The sequence below is a fragment of the Episyrphus balteatus genome, chromosome 2 (assembly GCF_945859705.1).
Source record: "Episyrphus balteatus chromosome 2, idEpiBalt1.1, whole genome shotgun sequence".
NCBI lineage: Eukaryota > Metazoa > Arthropoda > Insecta > Diptera > Syrphidae > Episyrphus > Episyrphus balteatus.
The window spans coordinates 130,961,571-130,989,140 of NC_079135.1; the positions used below are offsets into that span (position 1 = coordinate 130,961,571).

Here is a 27,570-nt window from a genome sequence, read left to right on the forward strand (position 1 = left end):
TGTAACATTTTAGTTTCTTCGAAAAATGTATTAAAAAGCACACGTTAATTGCCATATAACAAAGTTAGCAACAATAACGTTGTAGTGTTATTTTTGTTTTCAATTCTGGGAAGTCATGATATAAGCTATTTAAGTGGCTTTGTTTTGGAAACTTTTCTGTTAATTTTTTTAAAATGTTTTTTTGAATGTAAAACTCTCCAAGGATAGAGCCGATATGGTTGGTTGAAAAAGCAAATTACCTCTTGAAGCAAATTTCATTACTGATATATTTCCTGCAGCTTTAAAACACTGCTGAAGTCATCCCATTATTCAAAAAATGTAATCAAAATTCAATTTCTCAGTATACCCCCATTTAAATTTTCATAAAATTTTTTGAAAAACTAATGAAAAAAACAACGCAAAGTATCATTTCTACGAAAAATAATTTTTTTAGCAATGAAAAATTTGTTTTTTTTTTCGAGAAGGAAAAAGAAAAACAGTTCTGTAGCTCCAAATGACTACGGCATTCGAAAGGCTCAATCAATTTATACTTTTGGACAAATCGTGCAAAGGTGGATTGATGCTTTATATATAGATGGTTTTCTTCATACCTTTCAGAAAGAAATCAGGGTGTGAAACTTGACAAGAACCATACCGTCAATATTGACGTACCTAAACGATCCGTTTTAGGACCTGTTTTTTTTTTTTTTTTTTTTTTTAACCCTCTGTAGGCACACCTCTTTTTTGCGAATTTGGTTTATACTTTTTCAAGTCGCTAGAACTTTTTTCGGTCTCACTATTTTATAGAGAATCATGTATGAAATTGATGTAGAATTTTCCGAGGAATTCGAATATTGTATTCACAATTCCACAGAAATGTATTTTCACCCTTATAAAGACACTTTTTTGTGACCACTTTTTATTTTTGTCCTGCCAAATTCGCACCCGTGTTCCGACAGAGGGTTAAATATACATACGTAAACCCACTATTCAACTCTTACAAAATTTCATAAGTCAAGTTACCGCATTTGCTGATGAATTAAATTTTATGTATAAGAATAATAATTATCGGTTTAACTCCACCGTTGAGCTTAATATGGATTTACAAATTCTGCGGCAATTGTTTAAAAAACATAAATTACTTTTTAAAAACAAGTTTTAAGATAGAGTAATCATATCGTGGGCACAAAACCAATAGTATTATTATTATTATTACAAATTCTTTATTTGATCAAAACTCGAAATACATTTGAAAAATTATATAAGAACATTAGCATGGCAAAAAATATATTTGCCGTCTGCCTGAAAATTGACATTTATCGAGAATAAAAAAAGAAAGTTTAAGATTAGATATACTAAATTTATAAATAGATTATGTAGACAATTGAATAAATAGATTGAATTTAAATAAGCATAATATCCAAGTTTATAATATACATTTCCTCGTTACATCTTAAATAAAGATACATAAATATACATATATTTAAAAATTTAAATTTACTCTAAAAAACTGTTTCGGTAATCTAAGGCATGATCAATAAAACTGTAAAGGTCCTTCCAACCCCACTCTCCGTTTAAAATTTGTTTCGCTTCCTGGTGATTGAGAAAGCTTTTGGAAAAATAAAGTCTTCGAAGTTCTTGTAGAATTGGACAAACGGCTAAGAAGTGGATGACATCTTCGATTTCATTTCGATTGCAGAGGTTACACCTGGGATTATCATTTCTGTGAGGTTTGTAATTCAGATTTAGCATCTCAGTTCTTGCTTTAAACAAAGTACCTATTTGATTTGCAGAAAGATTACTATTAAAATAATTGTTTACGAACAAAGTGTGATTATGTTGCTTATAGACCAATCTGCTTGGAGAGGTTCGAGCAATACCACGAATCTGCGAAATTGTGGTTTTGAGAAAAACGGCTTCAAAGTGTTGGAAACTAGTGTTATTATTATTATAAAATTCTTTATTTAAAAAATATAAGATTAGAATAAAAACAGATTATAAAAAAGAAAATAAAACAATGGCGTAAAATGCCGTCTGTCGAAAACTAGTCCAAACTCACGTACATTGATAGTTTAGGCTGTTAGGCCAAAGATAGATGATTGGGGTCAACGCAGTGAATAGAGGGACCGATAAGAAGTTAAATGACGTTAATGCGTTTTGGCTTTGTGCCGACGATATCAGCATATTCATCAACTTACATGTTAACAAAGCAAATAGACTAGATAAAGGTATGGAACAAGCTGTTGAGGCCGACAGTTCGTTTGGTATTTTTTTTTTCTTTGACAGTGAGGATAAATCAGTATATATTTGCAAAAATAATGGATTTTTTTTCTACAATTTTAACTATAAGCCTGTCTAAGGTCTTTTAAGTGCACATTGCACGTCACTAGTTAGATGGAATAGAAAGATAGGAAAGAGTTTTTGCTGGTACAGTGAATTGAGAGTAAGATGATTATTATCTCCTATTATCCCACGGGTGTCGTTCAAGTTGAGGGATAAATAAAAGAATGCTGCCTATGTTGGACTCGAACCCAAACCTCCAGGTTAGCAGTCAAGCACTACATCCACTGCACTATTGCCACCCGCGCACGCGGAATGGTGTGGCTGGAATGTTGAAATCGGCCGTAATAAAAGTACCGGCCCATATTTATTTTTTTAAATTAAGATAAACCAGGGGTGGAATCGGCTATTGTGATTTGTGATAATCACAAAAGACCAATTTGCTCTGGGAAATATGGTTTTCGCTGTAAAAATTTGCTTTTAGTCAAAGAACAACTTTACCGTGCAATTATTATTTTCTTTTTTGTTTTCAAAAATAGAACAATATTCATGTAGCATCAAATTTACTATCTGTTTAAATTAAATATCGAACAAATGTCAGCGATAATTTACAATAATGAGCTAACGATTATAAATTGTAACAAAAAAGTGAATCCCATTTGATTGACACGGAGTGTATGATGTAATTAAAATGAAAGTTCTTGTAATCTATCCCATACAGGTTTTTTTTTTTTATTTTTAACAAACTCAACCAAGAAAGAGAGAGTAAAAATAAAATAACAACACATATAAACTTAAGGCGTTCAAGGTGTTCAAGCTCATAATTCATAATCCAGTTAAGGGTAAACGAGGTTTTGTTTTTTTCATGTTTTTTTTTTTATTGTGGCGTTAAATAAATTTTTTTTTTGCGTTTCATTATAAATAAAATGATTGACAGACAAACCATTGATGGAGTAACTGACTCAATGAATTTACTGCACTGCTCATGCATGATTAAAGTGACTTGTATGTTTGAGTTTTTGCTTTGCAAGTCATATTTTGATATGATACGTTTTTTTTTAGCTGCATTGAATTAAAGGGTCATATTTCCTTAAAATTAAATCACATGTTCATGATGTTGAACAATAAGGTTAAAAATTATAATGTCGGGTGGGTGTTAACATTACAAACGTTCTCGCACTTGTGTGACATTATCGTTACGATCAAGTTTTTATGATGTTATGAATAATTAAAAAGTTTTAGTCGAATTTGTAAAATTTAATCACATCGATTCGTTTTCACACTACGATGGATTCTGAAAGGAATCAAAAGAAAGCTTTTTGATACATCAATTATTATTTTTCAAAAAAACACAATTTTTAGAATTATTGACAAGATAACTTAAGCATCAGGAGGAGAAAGTTCAAAGATTTAGTATTTTTGTTACTTGAGATTAGTAACAAGTCAAGTAAACAAATGAGCCTTTGACTTTATTTTTTCTTTAAATTAATTGTATTAATTAAATAAAAAAAATTAAATCTTGGAATAAATTAATCGCAAAAAAAAACTTTCCACCAATTAAAGCAAAAATTGTATTAGTCATACTAATACAAAAAAAAAACATTTCAAATCACATTAATTGTCATTAAATATAAAAAAAAATCTTTAAGAGTGCCATTAAGATTAAATTCTTTTTTTTTTTTTGCCATTCATAAAGATTTAAAATAGCTCACAGATTCATTTATGAAAATAAAGAATGAAATAAAGAACTCATTAGATGTTTTTTTGTTGATGCTCTTTTCAGACGAAAAGATATTTTCTTATCAATGTCGTGCTCTTTTTATTAAAATTAAGTTTTTGAGAGATTTGTCAAATATGTTGTAGCTTATGATTCATGATGAATTCGAATAAATTAATTAAATTATATTTATTAAAAAGCATATTTTCAGAAAAAAGTTTAAGAAAAATAGGATAACAATGGCGACAATCCAGATCTATTAGTTCTTAAATTTATTTTTAGGATTTGTATTGTTAAATTTTTTTATCCTCGTGCCCTTTAACATTTTTTATATTCTGATTTTTAGAGAAGAGAAGATTAAATAAAGTTGGGAGGAATAAAAAAAATACGAGTCATAATATCCAATCCATTGCTATAAAAAAAATAGTGGGGTTGGTTTGGTTTGAGGATACATAAATCAGTAATAGCTCTATTCTTTATTTAAAGCACCAGCCAAAACTATGATTAGGTGATTATATGAGTTGTAAGGCGATAAAAAGAATAAACGAATCTATGGAGTTATAAGGGCGAAAATACTATTTAGTGCCTAAAAAATGTCGCTTTTGAAGAAAAAGTAAAAATTAGTAGAAAAACTATATTGAGTTATAAAAATTAACATTATTTACTTTTACAAGTTTGAAACCCAAATTTGGATCGAATTGTTTATAAATCACAGTAATATTGTGGTTTATCTTTGTAACGCAGTGGTATTTAAAATTTTAAAGCTGATTTTTTGTAATAAACTATTAAGAATATTTAATTGAAATTAATTTTTCTGTGATTTAACTTCATAGGAGACTTACGTTGTTCCTATAGTTTCAAATAGAAATATCAGAGAGCTTATTTATATGATTTTACAAATAAAACTGAAATTTGCAGTAAAGTAACGCAGTTGTTTGGTTTTGATCACTTTCTGTTTAAACTGTCATAACTCATAAATATAGAAATATCATTCCATACATATCGGTGCATATGTTACTTTATAATAGATTAAAGTATAACCATTCTTTGTCAACTAAATCATATGAAAACATGTCACACCCGCAACATTGTTGAAGTGATGGAAACTTGTCATTTTTTTTAAGGCCCTGACCGTAAAGCATCTTAATTGGATATTGAAACATACATGCCTGATATTTTAAAGAAAAAAAATCAGTTTACACAGTATGCAATTGAATTCTTTTGATTTTTATTGAATAATGAGTCAATAATTCATAAAAATATAAGTTACATTGTCACACCCGTAACGATGGAAATGGATAGATTATGCATACATACAGGGTCTCAAAAAAGTAAATTGCAAACACAGATAATATTCTAAGTTTTTCTTCATCATCACATTTTTTATGATAGATATTCGTTAAATTTTTCTTAAGGTCATATTATGACCATAATAATTATCAATTTCAATACTTAAAAAACTTTATCTTTTTTCAAAGTTGCCTATGGATTGGAAAATAAGAATTTATGGTACCTACTCTGAACAAATTAATAGAGATACATAAGTTCAAAGAAATAAACCGTAATTCTATCTCCTTTTGAAGCGTATGTTAAATAAAGTGGATTTTATCGTGACAAAAATTTAAAACAATATTATATTTCAAAATGGGAGTCGTCTTTTCGTTAATAAGCCACTTTTGAGACCTCTTTAGATTAAATAGAACCGTAACCAGAAACTGTTTTTAGAGTTTACAGTTTAGAGAGCAACTTTTGGAAGTTCTTTTTTTCTTATTCTTATTTTCTGTCGCTATAAAAATGACTACAGACAAAACTATTATATCTGCATTAAGGGTATGTTGAACTTTTATTTTAAACAAACAGGTTCTGACTTTATCTCTATGGGCATTAATGTCACGGGTGGGATAAAATGTATGTACATTTTCATAATGCTAATAGTAGATTTTTTCTATTAATTAAAAAGTGGAAAAATTATGTTTTAAAAGTAGACAGGGTCTTTTTTCTGTCACGAGTAGGACGTGAAATAAGAGATTTTGATATACGGTAGGTAAATTTCTGTGATTTTATTTAAATCATTCAGTTTCCTACACAAAACATACCTAACTTTTATAACAAAAAGCGAATTAACATACAATTAATTGCCTTTACATAAAAAAAAAGACTATTTATCGTCACGGGTGGGACAACTTTTTTTTCGATACGTTCCAGTTGATCTGAAGAGAATAGTTATTTAAGATGAATAAAAAACCAAATCAATAAACCTATAATGTAAATATGTATTAAATAAATAAAATAATAAAAATGAATAAATAAAAATAATATATTCAAAATTTAAGTATAATTTTTTTTTATACAAAATTGAAATATGTACTTCCATCTTTTCTAAAAAAAAGTACCTACTGCAAATAATGGAAAACTTAATCGTGCGATGTGGAATGTATTGTATACGCCATCTTCACCTCCAAGAATATTAAATATTAAAAAAATTTCAACTCATTTTCCAGGTAAAATTCTAAAGTTATAATTATAATTTGTACCTCATCATGAATTCATCAGGTCAACGCACCAAAAAAAGCTAATTGTAAATTTATATTAGACCCGTTTGCTCAAAACCGTCAACAAATATTTAGAAAAAATTAACCTAAAATACTAAGAAATGAAATGATATTAAATATTTAACATTAATTTAGAGCAAACGAAAACCTAATTTGATTATTTCATCAATAAATTGCGACAAAATAAACCTTTGATTAACAAATAACCTGTTCATATTTTAATTCATTTTCATCAAAGTCACTAAAAAACACCCCAATCACACAAAATATCAAAAGTTGTCATCAGTGAATTCAGTAATTTATTTATAAAAATTTAATCAGTTAATAGACCTTTACTTGAATGAAGCAAAAGTACCTACCTACACACGTATTGTGTCTATTAATTTTTACGGTTGAGTTCCGTTGACAAATTGTGTTTAGTTTGAAGATTCATATTGAAATCAGATTTTTTCTGTATACAAAAAAAAAAAACAAACAACAATAAGCACACTTAATAAAGCGATAATTGTTTTCTAAGATGAATAATGAGTTGCTGTTGTAAAGGCGGCGCCGCCGCCTGTCACATAGTAACAACGACAACGACCGGAGAGTCTAGTCATATACGACTCGACTATGATAAAAGTTCCTATGTGATTCATAAAATTAATTTGAATTTTGTCATTTTGTCTTTTTCGTTTTGGTGGAAACCTTAGTAATCCTTGTTTGTATAAAGACCAAAAATAATAATAATTTACTTTCTTTTAGATATAATTACACAACAAATTATACTTATTTTCCCAAAAAAAAAAAAAGAAATAGAAAAAATTCCCCTCTATACTCTTACAAACACTTGGTGCGTCATTTACCTAAAGTGTTGTGTATCTGTCTACAAAAACAAAATAACACTTAACACGAATTATTTCCTTTGCCCTCGTCCTCTTAAGCAAATTATTTATACCGAAAGCGAAACGAAACGAATGCATTTCATTGAAATCAAGCAAATGCTCTAAAGGACAATGATGTGTGAAAATATTTTGCTAAGAGAATTTTTCATTTTTGACTTTTTGAAAAAAAGTACGCATACGCCCGAGTGTCCATAAAAAAAAAGGGATGATAAAAAATAAAATAAAAGTGAAATCAAAGTAAAATAGTAGTAAACAAAAAAATACAGTAAAAGTATTCTAAAAGTAGAATAAAAGTACAATAAAAGTTAAATGAAATTACCATAAAAGTACATTAAAGTACGATAAAAGTACAACAAAAGTGCAGTAAAAGTGCAATAAAAGTTTGATGAAAGTACAATAAAAATAGAATATAAGTACAATAAAAGTAAAATAAAAGTACAATGAAAGTACAGTAAAAGTATAATAAAATAAAAATAAAAGTACAGTAAAAGTGCAATAAAAGTAAAATAAAAGTACAATAAAAGTATAACAAAAGAAAAAATAAAAGTACAATAAAAGTACAGTAAAATAAAAATAAAAGTACAATTAAAGTAGAATAAAAGTACAATAAAAGTAAAATTAAAGTACAGTAAAATTACAATTAAATTTCTATAAAAGTACAATAAAAGTGCAATAGAAGTACTATAATAGTACAATAAATTAATATAAAAGCACAGTAAAAGTACTTACAGTAAAAGCACTCACTGTAAAAGTACAATACAATGACCATAAAAGTACAATAAAAATGCAATAAAATTAGAATAAAGGTACAATAAAACTACAGTAAAACCACAATAAAACTACCTTAAAAGTACAATAAAAGTACAATTAAAGTAGAATAAATGTACAATCAAAGTACAATAAAAGTAAAATTAAAGTACAGTAAAATTACAATTAAATTTCTATAAAAGTACAATAAAAGTGCAATAGAAGTACTATAATAGTACAATAAATTAATATAAAAGCACAGTAAAAGTAATTACAGTAAAAGCACTCACTGTAAAAGTACAACACAATGACCATAAATGTACAATAAAAGTGCAATAAAATTAGAATACAGGTACAATAAAACTACAGTAAAACCACAATAAAACTACCTTAAAAGTACAATAAAAGTACACTTAAAGTACAATAAAAGTCAATAAAATTACAATAAAAGTAAAATTATGTTAAAGTAAAATAAAAATTAAATAACAGTAAATTAAAGTAATTCAATAATTCGTTAAATATTTCCACACAATCCTGTTCATTTGAATCCTTGTGATGTATATGTAGTCTATTGAATAGACCCTTTTGGATGGAACAAATTCGTTCAAGAGTTTTTATTGCTGATTATGATTCCTTGCCATACAAGAATACTCCAGCCAAAAGTGCTACTAAATCCGTTGGTGCATTTCTGAGAAAACGGCAACACTGGTCGGTTTTCAGTTTTTTTGATTTAACTCGAAAACCAAGCCTGACTTTGAAATGGTTCAAAGACACTTTTCATAGCAAATTAAATTTTCTGTCAAGTTAAGATGGTTAATAAATTTTAAAAATTATTTTTGACTAAAATTCTAACCTAAAATCAAAGAAAAAAAAGTTAAAAAATTGACAATTTTATTTTTTCTTACTAAATCAAGGGGCATTTTGTGTATGTAGCCGGGACGTCCAAACTTTGTACTAATGAAATAAAGTAGAGGTAAAATCCTTTGATAATATGCAATTTTAATTTTTTTTTGTCAAGAAACAACTTAAATGTACCTATTCAAAAATTAGCACTTTTTCTAAATTTCTGACTTTTTTAGTTAAAAGCAAGTTTTTAAAACTCGATAAAATCGTATTAATTGGTAACTTTTTGACTTTTAAAGTAAACATACTTCGAAGGATTGATTTAATATAAACTAAATATGGCAAACAAAAAAATTTATTTGCATCCTTATGGCCTTTTGTGCAATTTTGTGTATGTGCATTTTTATAAATACGGGTTGAATGGATGGACGGAGAGCCATTAGCTTTGGTCTATTGCATAGAAGAACATTTAATACCAACTCTTTTACTGTTTTCAATGGCCTGAAAAACAATTCTTGAAAAATCTGCGACCAACGAAAAGTTTCTCTTGAAAAACGAAATTAATACTCTAATGAGTTTGAAACAAAATAGCTCAGGCAAATTAGTAAACCCAATTGCACTTTTCGCGGGATAAATTTTTTCATGGAACGTGTTTAGGTGAATGTCCTAATAGTAAAAGTGAATTTTTTGGGATGATAAGATATCGGAAACAGCCGCCATCTTGGAAAAGAGGTCGGTGCCGTTTTTATTTTATAACTCCATTTTTACTCATTTAAACCAAAAATGTCCAAGGATAGACTTATTATAAATTAAATTATCTAAAAAATGATATACAAATGAATTCCGTGAACTGGTTAAATTCAATTTTATAGTCGGTCAAAGTCCATGTTCTTCTCGCAAGGTTAAGACAATATGACATTTTTTCAAATATCCGAAGAACTTTTTATTTGTTTGGGATTTTCTTAAAGAATGAATTATAGCACTTTTAAATATCTATAAAATGAGCCCTTTCTCGTAACTGTAACCAACATAATGTATGAACCACCTAACGTCGAAGCTCACATTCTACTAGTCAAAAGTGAGAAAATAACAAGTTTTCTTCTATTAGATCGAGCAAATTTTTGAAATGGAGGCATAACCAAAATATAAGTAAACAGTTTTTTAACTATATTCGTCTAAATATTGAATTCAAAGTTTGAAATCTTTAATGTTAACCTTTATATGGTTTTCGAGGTTTTAAATGAAGTGAATTTTCCAATTAATGTGAATAAGCTAAAGTGACATTATTTATAATTCTAAATATAAGAACTGATGCCCTGTCATTTTTCCTAAACATGAACACCTCAATCTCAGCATTACGATAAGTATAACTCAAGATATGAGGCGTGTAAGCCGTTATGTTTTCGAGACTATTGTGTTTAATTTTTGATTGTTTATTTGAACTATTGAAATGTTCAGTTAAAAAATCGTATATCATGACTTCGACGTTTGGTTGCTTCTGCAATGTGATGGTTACAAAAACAATAAAGGGTTCATTTCATCGATAATTAAAAGTGCTATAATTCATTCTTTAAGAAAATCCCAAACAAATAAAAAGTTCTACAGATATTTGGAAAAATGTCATATTGTCTTAACCTTGCGAGAAGAACCTGGACTTTGACCGACTATAAAATTGAATTTAACCAGTTCACGGAATTCATTTTTATATCATTTTTTAGATAATTTAATTTATAATAAGTCTATCCTTGGACATTTTTGGTTTAAATGAGTAAAAATGGAGTTATAAAATAAAAACGGCACCGACCTCTTTTCCAAGATGGCGGCTGTTCCCGATATCTTATCATCCCAAAAAATTCACTTTTACTATAAGGACATTCACCTAAACACGTTCCATGAAAAAAATGTATCCCGCGAAAAGTGCAATTGGATTTACTAATTTGCCTGAGCTATTTTGTTTCAAACTCATTAGAGTATTGTTTTCGTTTTTCAAGAGAAACTTTTCGTTGGTCGCAGATTTTTCAAGAATTGTTTTTCAGGCCATTGAAAACAGTAAAAGAGTTGGTATTAAATGTTCTTCTATGCAATAGACCAAAGCTAATGGCTCTCCGTCCATCCATTCAACCCGTATTTATAAAAATGCACATACACAAAATTGCACAAAAGGCCATAAGGATGCAAATAAATTTTTTTGTTTGCCATATTTAGTTTATATTAAATCAATCCTTCGAAGTATGTTTACTTTAAAAGTCAAAAAGTTACCAATTAATACGATTTTATCGAGTTTTAAAAACTTGCTTTTAACTAAAAAAGTCAGAAATTTAGAAAAAGTGCTAATTTTTGAATAGGTACATTTAAGTTGTTTCTTGACAAAAAAAAATTAAAATTGCATATTATCAAAGGATTTTACCTCTACTTTATTTCATTAGTACAAAGTTTGGACGTCCCGGCTACATACACAAAATGCCCCTTGATTTAGTAAGAAAAAATAAAATTGTCAATTTTTTAACTTTTTTTTCTTTGATTTTAGGTTAGAATTTTAGTCAAAAATAATTTTTAAAATTTATTAACCATCTTAACTTGACAGAAAATTTAATTTGCTATGAAAAGTGTCTTTGAACCATTTCAAAGTCAGGCTTGGTTTTCGAGTTAAATCAAAAAAACTGAAAACCGACCAGTGTTGCCGTTTTCTCAGAAATGCACCAACGGATTTAGTAGCACTTTTGGCTGGAGTATTCTTGTATGCCAAGGAATCATAATCGCCAATAAAAAGTCTTGAACGAATTTGTTCTATTTTTGCTCTGGAGCTTAGGTCTATTAAATAGACTATGAATACACGAAGAGGTTCCTTGTTGTGTACAAAGTTACGGTTACTTGACTGTGAATGGTCTGTTATTATTTTAATTTCTGTTCTACGTACACGTACCGTTGGTTTTTCTACATCTACATGTAGTCCGAATCCAAAACAGGTCGCAAATGGAGTATCGCGTAGATATATGCAAGGATATACATTTTTATTTTTTTTCTATTCTTGATAGTGGCGTATATATCTTTATTCATTTATACACACTATTACTATATAGCTCTTTAGCAGGATATATATATTCTCACTTCTTTATAATGGATTGCCGGTAGCTGTAGGTTGTACTACCAATGAATGGATTGCTAGTGGCCAGTAAAAAAGAAGCTTTGTGCCGTGTCGGGCTTGTATATACTCGCTCGCATTATAACCTCCTTGGTTTGGATTCTTTTTTTTTTTTTTTTTAATTTTTTTGATTCATGGAATTTTCCCTTTAAGTCTTGTAGTTGCATTATATCAAAGTGTTTCTTATTGAAAAAGTGAGATAGAGTAAAAGAGAAAGAAAGGAATATAATATTCTTCTACTCCGTTGCAGACTTTAATAGAATTTAAAAATTTATTCGAAAACACTCAAAACAAAACACAAAAAATTCTTGATTTTATGTTGCGTTCTACATTTAGACATTCACATTATGGAGAAGACAAGTTCAAAAATATTAACTTCTTTCTGCCAAAAAAATAAGCATAAAATATGTGTGTGTGGATAAAAAAGGGGTTTTTTTCTGCTGCTGCTTGTAGGTCAAAATGTCGGTCGGATTTTGGATTCAGATTTGGATTTGGAATATTATCGGGTTCTCTCTGCTGCGGGTAGAGCGCGTGGTCGTGTCCTTGATTTACATTTGTGTTTTTTGATTATAATCAATCTACTCTGGGGTATTAGAAGGAGCAGCAGCAGTTACATGCTAGCTGTGGGAATATGGGAGGTCGAATAATTTTAACTATCATCAACAGTCGAGTGGCCCCGAGCGAGCGCCCAATCGCCGTATCTCTACTAACTCTTGTCCGATTTGCATTCTGACCTATTTTCTATTTTATGGGTTTTTCAGTTTTTTATTTTTTTTTTGTGGTTGGAGGTGTTTTCAATTTTTTTTGTTTATTGTTAGAATTTATTGTTTTAAGTCATTACAGTATGGGTGGTATGCATGTTTTTTTTATTTCTCGAACAAAAACACATTTGCAAATATGTAAGTATCTATAATATTTTTGTTTGCATAGTTGGGCACGCTAATGCAGCTGTTTATTGTTTTTTTTTTTGTTTTCTCTCTTACGACAGTCAATTGTTTTTTTTTTTTTTCCTTTCTGTTAGATTCTATTTGGTGTTGATACTTTAGTTATTAGTTTAATTATTATTTAAAAAAAAAAACTTGCCTAAACAATTATTCTAATGACGAAGCTTATAGAATAACAGTCATTCTGTTGTGTGATTTGTTTTTGTCTACCCGAGTCGAACATTTGGCACTATTTAAATCCTATTTAAAACCCAAATATTCTTTGTTTAGATTCAATAGGTCATAAATATCACTAAATTTCTAAAGGAAATAACCTCTACTTAAGACCTCAAATAGTCGGTTATAGGAAAAAATCCCATTTTGGGTAGTTACTTAGGACCAAAAAAAATATGATTAAATCCTTTTTAAAACCTCAATATTCTACAAAAACTCATTAAGTCCTATATATTCTACATATTTTCAAAAATTCGATAGGCCCTTCTTTTCTTTCTAGGGTCTATAAATTCTTACTTGGTCACACAAATTCTAATTTAAATATAAATAATGTTCAAAAATGAATATAAAAAATGTATATTAGATATCATGAAAATCTGAAGATATGATTTAGTCCATTTGTTACTATCAAGTAGTTGTTGTTTTTCAAAGATTATAATGGAATTGACGGAAAACAGAAAGCCTGACTGCAAGTATGGAAACATACGAAAATTTAAAATTGCTTACTAAATTTTTTTTTATTAGTTTTTCATAAAAAAAAAATGAAATTTTTACAAATTCAGTTCAAAACTTCAGTGAGCTTTAAATTTGATTAAAAAAACAGAAAGATGTTTCTTAAATAAATTTACCAACAAGTCCAGTCATGTAAAAACAAATAAAATGCATGACTGGGTCACACTTCTTGTAGATCAAAATACGTATATTAGTTAACCATTCAAATGTAAAATTTTAATAAGTTACCTACATAAATCATTTCTCTACTTTTTTTTAAACAAAATTCTTTCAACAATATGGATAAGAGCCGACCTCAGTGACGTTTTTTTTATTTTTACAAAAATACTATATTTCTGCTATCCGTATTTTTTGAGAAAAACTAAGAAGAACCCAAGGTTTTTTAAATTTACCGCCTGCATAACCTTTACTAAATTAAATCACAATCATTAGAACCGAACAAAACAAAAACAAAATCATTCGTACCAAATTTGAAGAAAATCCGTCCACCCGTTATGGCTGTTTTTCATGTACATATGGACGTACCGACACGCGACGACGCACGCAACGAACTTACAAACTGACAAACACACCGACGGACGTAATTATGAAAACGACTTTTTTTGTTTTTTTTTTACTTGTTTTAGAGCCATTATATTCAAATCCCGGAATTTTTCAATATTTTAACAATTTATTTAACGAAGGTGTAAGAAAAATCTGGCCGCCTTATTAAGTAGGCGCACTCGTTCTTTACTTACTTTATTTTTTTTTACTAAAATATAATTTTTATTTTCATTCACTTCATTTCACTTCTACATTTCAAATTTCACTTCTACTTTTTTCTTTGCATTTTATTTCACGGTGGTTTTTTTCACTCAATCAAAAAAAAAAAAAAAAATAGCCGATACCGACCGTACTCGCCGAATGACCTATTTCGAATGCACTTTAAAGTCACAAGTGCACGAGACAATGGTCAAGTTTGTTGCATGTCTGAACTTGTATTTTTAGGACATAGCTAGAATTTTGAGTTTTAATAGTCTTAAGAGTTTGAAAAGTACAAATTTTAAGAAGAACATTTAGTACTTAAAAAGTGTTTGGTGTTTTAATAGTCTCAAACTAGCTTCAAAAGTGTAAGTGGTATCTACCGAGCTTAAAGAGCTTTTTAAGTACATAGTAAAGTCTAAAAATTCTAGACACAAATAGAATATTAAGGATTAAACAAGTGTTTTCAGTTTTAAAAGTAGTTAAATATATGTCGTCAAGGTTTCTAAGAAGATACTGAGTATAGTAAGTATACAAAGTTCATATTTAGGTTTATTTTAAGATGAAAACTACCTAAATAGATTCTATTTAGCAGTTTGAGATCAAAATTCGTACATAAAGTTCGACTCGGGTAATTAGCAATTTTCTTTGTTTAAAACAATGTTTTCATTCAAATTAGCTTTAACAACTAGAGTTGAACACTAATTCTATTGTTGTTTCTATTGATTATGTTAATGTGGTTTTTTTTTTAAGTTACATAATTGAACAAGAATTATGAAAGATATACTGATTCTTGCCAGAAGTTGACAAAACTATCAAGAGCATAATTGTCTTGAAAAAGTGCATAATATCTTATTTTAGTTATTTGGTGGACTCGACAGAAAAATGTAGGTCACTGTTGTAGATGTTGGTTCTTTGTGACCTTTTCGTATAGAAATTTATTTTATTTTTTGTTCATTAAGTATAAATCACGTTAAATAAGTTAATGAAACTTGAGACATTGGATAGAAATTTATATCAAGTAACTAATTGTATTTTGAGCAACAAAAAAAAAATAACGAAAATTGAATGCAACTTAAGAACAAAAAAGTTTCTACTTCACCAAAGCTTATCTAGAAAAAAAGCTGTATGTATAACACTCAAGAATTACTTGAAGTAGGTAACACTTTGACGTTTTTGTGTAACGCTTGTTTCAGAGCTTACAAAATTGTTTATGTACAAATTCCATTGCATCACCAAAATCTGGATTTTGGGACCTTCAGCTATTGCAAAAAAAAAAATTTTAAAACATTATGTTTGGGTTGAAAAAGAACAACACTTGCTAATCTCAGTAGTTTTAAAAATACTTTTATTTCCTTTCACGATTTGAAAGAAATACAAAAATTTCAACTGAAATTCCAAAAAAAGTAGTAGATGCGATTAAATGATAGTTTTGTTTTGTACATGATTGTTTGAATTTTTGCCTGTGCTTTAATTGTTTAAGATTTTGCTTTGGCAAATTTTTAACCGACAAACACAAAAAAGTGTAATTGCTCAAAAATAAAACAATTTGCATTACACATTAACCCTCTGTAGGCACACTTTTTTTTTGTGAATTTGGTTTATACTTTCTCATGTCGCTAGAACTTTTTTCGGCCTCACTATTTTATAGAGAATGATATATGAAATTGATGTAGAATATTCCGAGGAATTCGAATATTGTATTCACAATTTAAAAAAAATGTATTTTCACCCCTATAAAGACACTTTTTTGTGACCACTTTTAATTTTTGTCCTGCCAAATTCGCACCCGTGTGCCGACAGAGGGTTAAAACAATTTAATACAAAAAAAGTTACACATACACCTCAGTGGCCCCTAAGATAAACATCAATATTAATAAAGAATATATTGAAATCAGGGTGGCCTATATTTCATAAGCATTGAAAAGTACGATAGGTGACGCTGACAATTATTTTTAAAGTGACAACTTGACAATGACAATTTGCTTAATCCTAAATTGACATAATCATAAAAATCACATTAAAATTTGGTGATTTTAAGGTTTTTTGCAATTTATTCAAAACTGGCTTAAGATTCGGATTCAGTGCGTAAAAAAACATGAAGAATATTTTTTGAGAAATGACGAAAAGTGTCCAATGCATTCGTTTTTGTTTCTCCAAGCAACTTCATTTTTGTATTCACATATACAGAATTAAGGTCATATAGAATTTTCTAATACAGAACAACGACCCGTTCGTATTTAAAATTATAAATGTTAAAAACTTTACGAATTTCAAATCGTAATAGCGCGGAAAAGTTGTGAATGGTGAAGACTAGAAGTGGTTAAAAAATAATCAAAATCGGTTTATATCTCTAATCCGCGCATCGGCTCTAAAGCTTGAAGACATATTAAAAAAATGTTTTTTTTACAAAAAAAATCTAATCACCCTAAAATCTTTTTGTTTTTTAATAAAAATAGCTTTGGACAACCTTTATATTAGCTAAATATTAAGTAGAAAAAAAAAATTGTTCAAATTGGGTAAGGACTTCCAAAATTCCTATTTTTACGAATTTTTTTTAATGGTTTAGACTATTTGGTAAATTATTATTTTTACCAAATTTGAAGAAAAAATGAAGTTGACACAATCAGTGAATGCTATGAAATCGTTAAAGATTTGAAAATCTGTCGGTCAAGATGGATTTGACTATGTATCATTCTCCTCTTCGCACAGTGGTGCTTTATGGCGTCAAAAATCATTTCCAAGGCCATTTCCTGACGAAAATTCATGAAATTTGGGACACTGAATCATATTAGTATAAGACATACGAAAAATCTCCCAACTTTTATTTTTTCAAAATGGTGGTTCCAAAATGGCGGACAGAATAAGCCTTTATAGAATTTTCTTTTACAAAACTGAATACAAGGTAGAAATTTAGCTAAATTGATGCCAAAAAGATGTTCGCTCTTGGATTTGTTTAGAACTGTTCATATTCAATGAAAAACAAAATTAAAAAAAAAATTTAAAACAAAGACCAAAACGTACCAAAGCGGTAAAAAAAACACTTTTATACCCTTTTTATGCTATTTCTTGGATTTTTTGGTTAAATTAGCACATTTTTTACATCTTTTCTATTTATTTTCATGAAATCATAGTTGCCAAATATTTAACGCCAAAATAATCAACTTTATGTGAAAATAAATATGAAAGATGTAAAAAATGTGCTAATTTAACCAAACAATCCAAAGGGTATAAAAGTGTTTTTTACTGCTTTGGTACGTTTTGGTCTTTGTTTTAAATTTTTTTAAAACTTCACCATCACAACTTTTCCGCGCTATTACGAATTGAAATCCGAAAAAAAAAAACCAAAAGCGACCCACCTTAATGTATAATATTGACGGAGGCTATCAAAACAGTTGATAGATTTCACGTTCATTTTATATTTCTCAACCATTTTCAAATTGAACTGCTAACTTCCGAAAAAATGCCGTCTTAAAATTTAAAAACAACATGCTCTTTTTAATAATTTACAAAAAATTAAAATAAAGATTTTTGGGACACATGTACCTTAGGGTGGGTCAAAAAAATCGAAATTTTTTTTTTTGATTTGGTACTCCGAAAAATCGATTGCTAGACCCCTCTAGAATATACACACCAAATATGAGCTCTTTATATTAATGGGAAGGTCCTCCGCTTTGCAATTTTCCATTTTTACATCAAGCTTCTACTAAAAAAAAATAATTTTTTTATTAATTGACTTTTTAGCAAATTTCTTTTCATATTCTTGTAGGAAATTGAACGCTCTACAAAAAAGGCCTTATAAACTTTTTTCGTTTATCTAACCGTTGAATAGATATTTGAGGTCAAAAAATCGAGAAAATCTTTAGAAATTCGTTTTTTGTTCTTAATTTTGTAACAAATTGAAAAATTATAATGATCAAACGCGCAAGACATATTCTTGTTGGAAATTGATTGTTCCACAAAAAAGGTCTTAATAACTTTTTTCATTAATCTAACCATTCTAAAGATATTCGAGGTCAAAGTTAAAAAAAAATATAAAAACATTTTATATTTTTAAAAAATTTCTAATTCACTGAAACTTCATTATTTTCAAATTAGCAAGATATATTCTTGTAGGGGCTTAAACGTTCTACAAAAAATTCCTTGGAATGAAATTGATTGCTTTAACCGTTTAGAAGATATTCGTATCCAAATCGCAATGCATACGGGTCATAAGAAAACTATTGAAATCAGTGAGCATTGGTTTGGATACGAATATCTTCTAAACGGTTAAAGCAATCAATTTCATTCCAAGGAATTTTTTGTAGAACGTTTAAGCCCCTACAAGAATATATCTTGCTAATTTGAAAATAATGAAGTTTCAGTGAATTAGAAATTTTTTAAAAATATAAAATGTTTTTATATTTTTTTTTAACTTTGACCTCGAATATCTTTAGAATGGTTAGATTAATGAAAAAAGTTATTAAGACCTTTTTTGTGGAACAATCAATTTCCAACAAGAATATGTCTTGCGCGTTTGATCATTATAATTTTTCAATTTGTTACAAAATTAAGAACAAAAAACGAATTTCTAAAGATTTTCTCGATTTTTTGACCTCAAATATCTATTCAACGGTTAGATAAACGAAAAAAGTTTATAAGGCCTTTTTTGTAGAGCGTTCAATTTCCTACAAGAATATGAAAAGAAATTTGCTAAAAAGTCAATTAATAAAAAAATTATTTTTTTTTAGTAGAAGCTTGATGTAAAAATGGAAAATTGCAAAGCGGAGGACCTTCCCATTAATATAAAGAGCTCATATTTGGTGTGTATATTCTAGAGGGGTCTAGCAATCGATTTTTCGGAGTACCAAATCAAAAAAAAAAATTTCGATTTTTTTGACCCACCCTAATGTACCTACATAGGTATACTGTTTGATTTTCCAATGATAACCATATCGCATATCTGCTGAAATGTTGTCGTCACTGCTATTTTTCTAAAAATACTGAATTTGCTTCAAAATGTTATTCTCCCAGTTTTTTATCATATGGGCAATTCCATGGTAACTCACGTTACACATAAATATTTTTTTTTTTTTCAATTTTAATGTAAATTGATACGAAATTACTATCCGTGAATGGAGCATAACTATTACATTCATAATTAACTAAAAAAATTGTATTTATTTTTAACATTTGCTTGGGAAAAATAAAAGTTTGATGGTAACTCACGTTACAAAAATCGGACACGAATTTTAAGAGTCCGACAGTATGAAGTTTTTATGTGAAATTAAGAATCTTAATTTGTTTTCAATGAAGATTCCATACATACAAAATTACAAGCTTTTAATATGAGTGACAAAACCAAACATTTTTTCAATATTTCGAGGAAAAATTTTAAAATATTTAGGTAACTAACGTTACATTATTTTGGTAACTCATGTTACCTGCGATTTGTGGTTCCAAAAGTAAAGAAAAGATGCATTTTCACTCAAGTTTTTTTTTAATCGAATAGTGTGTAACGAAGCTTGCTTAAATGTTAACTTATTTTAGCACTCACGAGGGGAAATTGTCATCGTCACTATTAGACTCATCATATTTTCAGTTTGCTTGTTTTTCCGTCATTTTCATGTGAAATTCTTCTGTTGTTGGCAAGCTTATGCTATAAAAATGCTTTAAGATTATTAAACTCCCTGAATTTTATGTCTATCCATACAACAAAGAATCTTTTCTTGCAACTTGCATAAAGAGTTGCCGTTTGTAAATAGTAATTTGCTAATAAAAAAAGTAAAAAAGACTGCATAATTTGTTCAAAATTCGTGTCCACTTTTTCATGGAATTACCCATATTCAATAAATAATTTACCTTTTAAATCCAGTTTGGCAACAAAAAGCACTAGTACACGGGGAAAAAGACCACCTCCTAAAATTAAACAGATTGCTGCATGGTTTTTTTTTTGCCAAGATGACTTCTGTCTGAAATTAAGCGGAAATCCACTTAATTTAAGATGAAATCTTCTTATTAGAAAAAAATATCTTATAAATTAAGCGGAAATCCCCTTAATTTAAGATGAAATCTTCTTGTTATCATGAAAATAAGAAGATTTTTATCTTAAATTAAGTGAATTTCCGCTTAATTTAAGACAGAAGTCATCTTGGCAAAAAACCATGCAGAAATCTGCTTAATATTAGGTGTTTTTTTTCCAAGTGTAGTAAGTAAATTAAATTTCTATAAGTATACCCGAAACTTCTCGAGTGTTGAGTGCCTTTGGAAAAAAAAAAATTCAATAAAAATCCACGAATTAAAAAAATATATTAAATATAAATCAATAAAACAAACATTTTGATAGGTACTTTCTGTTAATTTTTTTTATTCACAAAAGATGCAGAAACGCATTCATCTTTCCCAGAAACCACTTTCATTCATTTCTTTAAAAAATAAATTACCAGCCTTTTGTTACTTTCCATATTCTCACTCAAAAACTCTAATATTAGCTCGTGATTCAATATTTAGCAGATAAATCCCATATATTTTCGAAAACAACAGCAGCAAACATGCAAAGTTAATTGACCTCTTGCCACCAAGAGTGTATCCATCTATAATATTCTCAATATGCAATGCTAATTCTTTTAAATCAAATATACAAAAAATTTAGATCTGCTTGTTAAATGTTTCTTCATATAGACAAAGCACTCTCTTTTTTTCTGATCTCTACGTCGAGTGTATTAAGTACCTCATCTAAAAAAATGAATTCTATTTAACAAAGAGAGTTTGTTGTTGTTTGTCAATATAAAATCGAAATCTATCAAAACTCAGCCACTTGTGAAAATGACATATATATTTCTGCTGGCTGCTGGCATGACAACCCATTTTTTTGTAATCGAACTCCCACTGATAAAAATACAAAAAAGTAGGTACTCATTCCACTCAATAATAATGTTCACCATTCGAGTGCCACACACACTCGTTATCTCTCATCCAGAATCATAATGCAAAAAAAACCCTCCTCCAACATACTCTTACTCATACTCAACTCTCATTATAATGGTTGATTGACTCACTTAAGTCTGAGCTCTACAACAACAAATAAGCAAAGCTTATCTCTGTTTCAAGTTTTAATTTTATCAAATTTAACAAAACTCGATTTGCAAATTAAATAAAAAAAAAAAAATTAAACAATTGCGCAAATCTTGAATAAAAAATAAATAAAAATAAAAAAAATAAATATTTATAACAAAAGAATTAAACAAATACAAATAAACCTAAGTACGTCAGAAGATGACAATTTGACATATAAAAAAAAAAAAAACTAAACAAAAGGCTTCCACCACACGCATGAGATTTTTTATTACAAACGAATCACTGTAGCACACAGCAGCATGACAACTTAGAAATAAAAACATAAAAATCACAAATTACTGAATAACAATTTAAAATGTGCTGATTTTGTATTTTATTTTCTTATAATTCACACTCACTTTTGCCTGAAAAAACTGTAGGTAAACCTAAAATGTGAGTTAAAAATTTAAAAGGGTGCTCGCTAAAATCGATACAATCGTTAAGGCGCATTGCAATAGTTCTGTTTTAAATTGAACAGACTATTCCAGTGGGGTATGGCTTTACATATCCAGTGCATAATTTTTTTCTAAGTTGGGGGATTGTAGGCTGCGATACATTGCGCCAAGCATCCCCCTCATTTAAATCTAATAGATATATCTCTATCATCTCTCTACTCTAATCTTTTATTTTTTCATCATCATCATCAAACAACTACCTACCGCTACCGGCAGAGGCAGCAGCATCAGTGTCAGTTAACTCTGTCGTTGAGTGTATCTTTTTTGTGTATTTTTTGTTCGTGCTCGTTCCGGTAATTGTTTGAAATGTCATCTTTTTTTCTTTATATTTTAGTTTAGTTTTTTTTTTCGCATTTAGTTTGTTGTTTATGTGGAGCTAGCGTTGCGTGTACGTAAAAATAAAATGTACATATAGTTGAGGTAGGGAATTTTGTTGATGTATGTTGTTTGTGTGCTTGGTTGGTGGTAGGTATTTGTATTTGTACATACTCTTTGGGTGGTTGCCATTCTACCTATTTTATATATTTTTTTTCTCGTTAGAGATACTCGTATCTAATCAACAGTTGTTGTGTATCATTTTCATTTTGATGGGTATTTTTTTTTTTTTTAATTCGCATTTTAGTTATATTCTTTTTAATTGAATTGAATTACATCTGTACCGCTAATGTATTTGCAGTGGTAGCTACTTAAATGAATATAGTCCAGTGCATTTATAATTTGACTCAGCAGTTTGGATCACCCCCAAATTTTTTTTTGCTCATTCGATAGAGCATTGGTTGAATATCATTACCCTGATTTTTCGCACTCGCGAAATTCACCTTTCGGCCGCCATCTTGGATTTTAGTTTTTGTTGAATATGTCGATTTCTATTTATCCTACATAAAAGTTGTATGTACAAAAAAAGTAGGCAATTAAATTTCGCGTCTTTTATGTTAAGAACACTTTTTCGATATTCTGAATACTAAAAAAGTTACAAGCCAAAAAAGTAAATAAAAAACGAAAAAAATGACAATTTTAAAGTTTTGAGCACTTTTTATCAAAATTATGAAAAACCCTTCCGAGAGAAGATTATTCACCTTAAAATTCTCTACAACTCTGCTATACAACTTTTTTTTTGTATCGCTATAATTAATAAAATTATTTATACTTTTTTGTTAAAAAATACTCCTTTTTTACGAAATGAAGAGACTTAAATATAAAAAAAAATGCAGGTCCTGAATTTTCTCTTGATTTGGTAAAAGATTTGGTAAAAAATAAAATTTAAAAAAAAAGTAAAGATTAAAAACACAAACAAAAAAGAGCATTTTTTAACAAAAAAAGTTTAATAACTTTTGTATTTATAGCGGTACAAAAAAAGTTTAATAGTAGAGTTGTAGAGAATTTTAAGGTGAATAATCTTCTCTCGGAAGGGTTTTTCATAATTTTGATAAAAAGTGCTCAAAACTTTAAAATTGTCATTTTTTTCGTCTTGTTTTACTTTTTTGGCTTGTAACTTTTTTTAATATTCAGAATATCGAAAAAGTGTTCTTAACATAAAAGACGCAAAATTTAATTGCTTCCGTTTTTTGTATATACAACTTTTATGTAGGATAAATAAATAATCACCAAAGAAGATAAAAAATGAGGGTCAAAAACTTGTGAAAATTTTTCTGATTTTGTTCTAGCATTACGGAAGTACCCTCTTGGCCACAAGCCATTGCTATGAACGGTACTGGTCCTGGAACTATTAGAAACACACAGCTGTTATAATATTCGTTCGAATTTGAAAACGGAAACGAGAATTTAATTCGTACGGATTGAAAACGGTTGTTCTGATTTCCATTCGACTTTTTTTTGTTGGAGAATATTGTTTTCTTTTAGCAAATTGCTGGAACCTGGATTGAAAACGGCAAACATTTGTCGGATTGTAGATCCATTCTTTTTTTTAAATACGGAATTCTGAGCAGCTTAAATTCGAAAACGGGTGAAAATAGAATTCGAATAGAAATCAAAACAGCCAAAATTGTTGGCTTACTGTTTGCATTTCGGTTTTGCAACAGATAAATTGAAATAAATAAGAGTTGCGAGGTGGAACATTAAAAGTAGCTTTGAACTTGAAAAGAAGCCAAGTGATCAACTTGTGGGTTGAAGTTATAAAATCGTGAGAAACTAGAAACAAAACGCCTTTCTTACATGTTAAGACAAAAGCATACAAAATGTTGGTATTAGAACATCTTTGATAGAGCAAAATATGAACAGAATTGGTTTATCCTTTTGGAAGGGTTACTTGGCAGCATTTAGACTATTTTGAAGTTCAGCGATCGTTTGATGTCTCTAAAACTTGTGTTGCAAGGAAAGGTGTGAGTCAGTACTTATGCCTTCAAATTTGATGTGAGGAGGCGAACACAAGTACATTCTAGCGTGACTTCTACAACCTTCTTGAAAAAACTCTTGTTCATTTATTGGTGTTTAATGACCCTGCCTGTAACAATTAAGAACAAGATTTTACACTAGTTTTTGTTTCTGGTTTGCGTACCTACTATTCACTAAATTCGGTATTTAATAGCTTCAACAACTTATGTATTTAGTTGTTGATATGTCTTTCAACATCACAGACTCTTAACATAAGATGTAACGGGTGTGACTTTAAAAAATCGATTCAGTCTGCTTTGGTGGCCTTTAGAATCTATATTGTAGACTTTTGAATGAAAAGTCGTAAACATTATTATATTTGAAGGGAATTAAAAAAAAACTTTGTTTTTACAACAAATAAAAAATGTAACGGGTGTGACATTCTATGAAAAAAACATATTTAAAAAAAACATTAAAAAAAAATAAATAGTTTATTAGGGCCAGAATCTGTATATACATACTAATAATGGACTCGAGATTTTTTTGATAAAATGGTTTCAGTCTTGGATAAAAATGAGCGTCCACCGGCAATATAGTTTATTCTATGGTTTTTAAAAAAATTATGCTTGCTGTGAAAGTGTTAATTTTTCCCATTTTTTACTCAATAAATTCTTATTTTTTTGAGTTTTTAAATTGAGGGATATATAAAAAACTATACAAATATGAAATATAGATCACAACAGTGTTGCCGCAGGCTTTTTTTTAAAGTTTAACAACATTTTTCAAAAAGTGTAACAAATGGGAAAAATGTGTAACAAACTCGCAAAAAGTCAAAAATCAAATCGTATCTTATTTGAAAGCTTATTAAGAAGTCTAACAGGCTGCTGCAGTGAAAAAGAGGTGGAGATTTCTCCAAGTAACTGGTATAGTTTTCACTTTTCAAAAAACAGAACGAACATAGCCGCTAGCTGTAGAAAAGAATTCTAGATTATATGGAGAGCTTAAACTCATTTGTCACTTACGTTTTATTATCCTGGACATTTTTCTTTAAATATAAATTGATTTCATAGGCAGCATCACGGAGCGTATGAAAAAGCCATGCACAAACCCTTTTTTAATTTATTATTTTTGTTGTGCCATTTTTGTATAGGATTTTACGTTTCTCATCTAGGATTTAATTAATGAAGTTTAAAAAAAAAAAAACCGTTTGGCTCGAGGCGGAAGGAAACTATGTTTTAGACTTTATATCTTTCTGAAATATAGCCCTGCATTTTAAGCACTTTTGTCTTGTGATTATTTTTTAAAGGTAAATATTATAAAACCTCAAAAGCTTTTAAATTATCGATACATTATAAGTTTGATATCATCTGTTGATTTTAAAATTAAGTCTATATTTTGTTATATTAGCTGTGTTTTATTTTCCTCGTGATCCAGATCAGATCATTGTTTTTATTAGCTTTACAACAAAAGCAGGATTTTGTTTTGTTATTGTTTCGCAAATAAATACAATGATCTGATCTGGATCATGAGGGAAATAAAACACAGCTATTATTATAATATTGGAAAATAATAACGAAGAAAAAAATAACAAAAATTATAAAAAAATTATTATTACATTGAATTATATTGAATTGGAAAATAATTTTTAAAAGGAAAGATAAAACTATTTTCGAGAAGAATTTCTTTGCTTGACCGTTTAAAAGCAAACATTTTCTTAACATTAACTTTTCCCTTTATTAGTTAAATAATTTTCTCCTAAACAAATACAAATATAAAATAAAAATAGGTTCCAAAATTTTTTAACATAAGCAGATCATTGTTGCCTGCAAAATAGACAAAGTTATTACATAAATTGTGGTCTGTGCAAGCAAACAAATGTATCGACTAATTTCGGTCGAAGAAAAAAGTGCTTTTAGTCGATCTTTTCAATCTATTTCAATGAAAAACAAACAAAATTTTATTTGAAAAAAAGTGTAACAACACGGAATAGAAAGTAACATGGTAACAAAATTATTAAATATTTGAAAAGTGTAACACTTTTGTTACACTTGTAACATTGTGGCAACATTGTAATTCACAACTATGTAACTTTACCTATAATTAATTGAAAAAAAAAAAAAATTAAGGTTTGAGCTAGAACAGCACCAAGTTAAAAACTTTTAGCTTGTTGAGCGTCTAGTTAAATAATATTTAAAATTTTATTATATGAAATAATTATTTAAAAAATTAAAAAAATTATCTCTATCTTCGTGATCTTTTCTTATATAATTTAAATCCTTGAGGTCAAAATTGGAACTTAAAGTTTTTCGTTGATGTTTCTAAAGAGTTTACCTTTATTTCAGTACTCTACAAATTGGAAACAAAAAAATTACGAAACTGTCATCAATTATCGCTTTTTGTCGAAGCTAGAATTTTTGCAACGACTAAAAGTTTAAAAAAACGTTTTTTGTCCCTAAATAAATATTTTGGAGTATAATGAAAATTGTTCATACCATTTAGTTATCAGTGCGACAAGCCAAACAAGACGTGCTAGGGGACGGCCCGAGTATTTTTTAAGTGTTACACAGTACCTATAATTTATGGTGCGTTTTCCATATTCTTCTTCTTTCGTGTTTGGCAATGTTATGATTTCGATCTCAATGGGTTCATAATTCTCCCACGTATTTGCTTCACATTAGTGATTAGGGTTCGCCGCCGATTTGACTTCAGAAATCAGGTTTTGTATTGCACCATTTCTGGGACCATCTAAATGCTACTGTTTTTGCATTTGTTTGTACCAGGATTTCTAAGACCTACCTTTCTTCTAACTTCGTAAGATGTGTTTTCCATATTTTTATAACTAATTTACCTATTCAACTTAAATGGCAACCATGCAGTCGTCTTCTCATTTTCTTCGGCTAATTTATAATTTGTTTACATATATTTTCCCCCAACCATAAAGTGCACCATCACGGCATGGTTAAAGAAGACTTTTTCAATATTATAACCTGATCAGGTATATCTTTCAACTTTTCGCAATAAATTAAGATTTAAAATGGCAGCAGCAAAGTAGAGGTAAACAAATTGAAAAAAAAAAAAAAACACCATCCAGACCCCACATAAAATTATGTATGTGAAGGTAGAACATTGTTCCA

General features: G+C 28.7%; 1 protein-coding gene and 1 non-coding gene across 2 annotated transcripts in view; both read left to right on the plus strand.

Moving 5' to 3' along the window:
- LOC129912468 (E3 ubiquitin-protein ligase znrf2) overlaps window positions 1-27,570 on the plus strand; it is a 56,161-nt gene that overhangs the window by 12,445 nt on the left and 16,146 nt on the right. The window lies entirely within an intron of this gene.
- On the plus strand, window positions 22,058-22,223 carry LOC129912851 (U11 spliceosomal RNA). Its single transcript, XR_008771946.1, has one exon. It is a non-coding gene; the product is annotated as a U11 spliceosomal RNA (small nuclear RNA).